Consider the following 4,660-nt stretch of genomic DNA (forward strand, 5'->3'; position numbering starts at 1 on the left):
TAATGTATTTAAAGATAAAATGCACTTACTTGATTGTGTGTCCCAGGAGGGGGGAATCCATAGCTGTGCAGGCTGATGGATTCTCCCAGACCTTTTCCCTAAAAACGGAATGCATTCCCATCCAGCCTCACAGTTCCAATGGGGACAGGGAGAAAGAGAAGCAGCTTAGCTATAAAACAAGCTGAGTGGTTTCTTGGAGCTCCATGGAGATCAGCCGTAGTGGACCAGAGACCTGGACCGGGGAGCCAGGCTGCCCAGCTCTGGAGCCCAAATCCAGGCTGCAGGCAGTGAGAAGGGGTCCCGGGCAGGTTTCTGGAAGTCAGTTTAGGAGGGAAAACTTCCCCCCAGCCAGACTGAACGGCACCGTGGGAGTAGCCTGCTCTCCCAGATGGGAGAGACAAAGGAGACCGGCCACTCCCCACTGTCCATTGGGGACAATGTTAGGTGTGCATGAGTCCAGAGCATGCACAGCTCATGGGTAAACATTGATTGGTTGTACACCACAGGGCGGGCTTACCCCCTGTGGTAGAGGGTCTTGGAGAGGGATAAAAGGAGGGCAGTTGGCCCATAGGATTGTGTATTGTAACATCTTCTTCTGCTGAAACATCTTAATTGTATGCTGTTGCCCCTAGCAATAGGGAGGAGCCTTTTTAAAGGTTATTTTGAGCAATAAACACCTTTGCCTCAAGAAGACTGCTTCATCTTGTGACCAACAGGGTTAGGCCAAACCTAGCCCCGTCCTCCGGCTGTCCAGGGAAGCACCTGACGTCTCCAAGCTCCGCCTTCCGCCAGCTACCGGTAGAGGCCTAGCAAGTGGCTAGAGGGGATTCGTCAACACCACACAGGTGTGGTAAAGCAGTGCGTCGGCACATACAGAGCAGAACCGTGGTTCCAAACGCCACGGCAGGTTAGGAGTTTGGTGGTGGCAGCAAGAACCCGCCCACAGCGCAGTGGGTGGAGTCAGTAGCAGGCGGTTACTGACGGTAAGCGGGAATCCCCTATGTGGTCAGGCCTCGTGTGGCTTGACCTTCCATTCTGTGCGCAGTCAACGGGACGCGGCAAGCGGCGAGTGCTTCCGTACGGTATCGTCCTGTCACAGAAATTGGTGGCATAGTGGTGGGATAATCCCAGGCGGCTTTTCATCACCCGATTGGAGAAGCCGAGTTACTCAGGAGAGGAGTAACTGCAGCGCAGGAGGACGCACAAGATGGCGGAATTCAGCGGAATGTCCAAGGATGATCTGGAGATCGTATGCCAGGAGAAGGGTGTGGATATCCCTTTCAACGCGTCCAGGAGCGTCATGCAGGCGGCGCTCAGGAGCTGGGAGGAGTCTCATCGGGCGGAGGTGGAAAGCACTGACGGCGTCAGCATCGCAGAGGACGGCCCAACAGTGGACCTTCGTAAGGAACCGGTGAGAACCACAAGCCCCGCCCTCTCTCACAGCAGCAATGTTTCCCAGCAATCCCTAGCAGGGCCAGGATCCCAACGTCCCAGGGGGGGCGGCCCGGATACCCTAGCAGATCGGCTAGCGGAATTGGGGGAAAGGGCAACGGAGCAAGAGCGCTTGATCATCATCCAGATGTGGCGTGATGAGCGGGCACCACAGGCCGTGGTACCCCGGGAGCCGTTGTCAGCTGTTGTACACAGATCAGGACGAGTTCAGTTTGCCAAGTTTGCAGACAGTGATGGGGACATTGATGGACATTTGCAAGTCTTTGAGAGGACTTGTAAACTACATGATCTACCCAAGTCAGAGTGGGTGAGACACCTTGTGCCCACTCTGCATGGAGAGGCCTTGGAGGCCTATCGAGGAGTGGCGACGGAGGACTGTGGGAACTACGACGAAGTCGAGAAGGCCCTCCTCCAGCGATTCTTCATCACTCCCGAGTCTTACAGGAAGAAATTCAGAGACTTGCCTAAGAATCCTAGCAGCACCCATGAGCAGTTTGCCACCCAGCTGCGGCAGTACGTGGTGAAGTGGGTGAAGGATTCGGAAGCCACTACATGGGACGCACTGATCGACCTGATCTGCAGGGAGCAGTTCTACCGCAGGTGCGCCCAAGAAGTGAAGGAGTGGGTGCTAGATCGGGAGCCACCCAGCTTAAAAATGGCTGCCCAATTAGCCGACAAATATGTGGCAATTCGGCCACGGGGGCAGAAGCGCCCCGCCAGCAGCCAGCTCCAACAGACTGTACCACCAAGGGGACCCCCCTCTTCAGCTCATCACCCCCAAAGACAAGCATCTTCCAACCCGGGTGCTCTTGGCCAGCAACCGCACCGCAGCGTCCCTGCAACTGATCAGAGATCATCGGTGCCACGACTGGAGAAGAAGTGCTACGGCTGTGGGAAAATCGGACATCTGAGGATGAACTGTCCTGCATCTCAAGCACCCCAGACTCGTGCCCCAAATCCGAGTGCTGGAGCCCGGATCGCTTGTTTGACGAGAGGAGATGAGCCTACAGAGACTGTTCCCCCTCCAGTCAGTCCGATGCAGTGTGGCGAGAGACAGGTGCACTCTGCGGAGAGAGTCACCTGCATGGCCAAACAGCCCCTACACAACATGTGGAGGCACCTGCAGCCAGTCCACGTGGGACCCCTGCAGGGAGAAGGCCTAAGAGACTCTGGGGCCTCAATCACTGTGGTGAGCCCCCACCTCATAGATCCTGCTGCAGTATTGCAGGGTCGCACTGCCACGATCACCCTGGCAGAAGGAACAGAAAAAGCGGTTCCCATGGCAAGAGTCTACCTGGACTGGGGAGCTGGACCAGAGTTGCGAGAAGTTGCCGTCATGGATGGTCTCCCAACTGATGTGGTCCTAGGAAATGATCTGGGTGGTGGGATCGTCACTACGTTTGTTGGCGCCATTCCCCGGAGTCAAGTTCCAAACCCACCGTTGACATCAGCTACTCCAGCACAGCCCAGCCCAGAGGAAAAGACTACAGCTGCTAGACAACTGCCAGCACAGCCAACCACAGCATCAACCAGCCCAGAGGAAAAGATCACAGCGGCTAGATCAGTACATCGACCCCGCATGCCTTTTGCCTCTGGTATGCCCACGTCCCCTAGCAACGCAGAGGATGTCGGTTCCAGCTCGTTTGATCCTGTGGGGGTGCCCAATGATGCTCCTGACCCAAGTGGTTTGCCAACTCCGGCGGTGAGTATGAGAAACCACACTGACTTTTCCATGACTGACCCCTACCAGACTGACCCTAGTAGTCCCCACCTAGATCCCCCTGTAGAGTGTCCCAATTTAGGAGAGATTGAGGGCCACAGGCAGGAGTTTAGGGAGGCTCAATTATCTGACCCATCCCCGAAAGGCATGAGGCGCCACTCTGGCAGCGGCCTTGACAGGGTTGGGGCAGGAAGTTTGACCGGGCGGGAAGGGTTAAGGTATAGGGTAGACAGGAAAGTGGGAGGGGATAGACCAGATAGGGAATGTGTCCAACTGGTCCCCTCAGGGAAAGTTCCTGCACAACCGGTGTTGGTTGCCAGTGAAACCCCTTTGGACAGTAACCCGGAGACAGACCGTACCCTGAAGTGCCTGACACAGAGCTTACCCTGGTCTGGAATGTCGGATGACGCCCAGACCAACTGTAAGGCTGGTGCCATGCGTTGGCAGCCGGGGCACTCCAGCGGTTGTGTTGTCTCTGGGCCTCTGCCCATAGGAGAACCTTTACAGCCAGTTGCTGTGGACAGAGCAGGTCCCCTGCCTGTGCTCAGTAGATCGGGGAAGACACGCAGCCTCCCTGTAGTGGATGCCACACAGGATCCAGAGGCTGGTGGTCTTGCCGCCATCACTGTGGCACAGGTAGCGGACGAGGAGGAAGGAGTAGGCCTAGGTGACAGGGTAGGTTTCCCGAGTCATAGGTCGACGGAGGAGGATTGGAGGGCAGGTCTGACAGTTAGGGCAGACAGTTGCCAGATAGTTATGACGGAGGTGCAGTGCCTGGGGCACCATGTGGGAGGAGACAGGGGTAGGCCCAACCCAGAGGGGGTGGAGGCAACCAGAGGCTGTCCCCGACCCACATCACCCAGACCGGTACTGACCTTAGAACCTGTAAGGCCCTACGGACATGTTGTCATTGACTTTAGTCCTGTAGTGAACCCCTTGACAGAGATGGCTAGGAAGGGCATTCCCAAGTCAGTGGACTTTGCACCCGCTTGCGAGTTGGCATTCCAGTCATTGAAGGAGGCTCGGGTACCCGCTCCCGTGCTGATGGCGCACATTCTTGACCAGGACTGTGTGTTACGAACTATTGCGCCACTGCACGGACTGGGAGCTGTACCGAGCCAGAAAGAGCCATATGGGCAGGAGCACCCTGTGGCCTGTTTGAGCAGAAAACTGCTATTGTGGGAGGTGGGGTATGCCACAGTTGGGACACCGTGGGTGGCACTTGTTTGTAACCGGCCCCCCACCGTGGTGACTTACCACCTACCTGTCAGGTGGCTGCAACCGACCTTGGGGGAATTGGACAGACTTTTGTGGTGGAGCCTTGAACTTGGACTTCAGGTGGACTATTTGAACATTGTGCTCCCACGAAGAGAGGCCCACTACACTATGGATGAACTGTCTAGGCCAGAGCCTACACCCCCCAGGTAGCGTCCCCTTCACCCCAACGGACTGCGGGACCAGGACCCAAATCGTTGGGACATGGGTCCC

The sequence above is a fragment of the Pseudophryne corroboree genome, chromosome 5, assembly GCF_028390025.1.
Source record: "Pseudophryne corroboree isolate aPseCor3 chromosome 5, aPseCor3.hap2, whole genome shotgun sequence".
Classification (NCBI taxonomy): Eukaryota; Metazoa; Chordata; class Amphibia; order Anura; family Myobatrachidae; genus Pseudophryne; species Pseudophryne corroboree.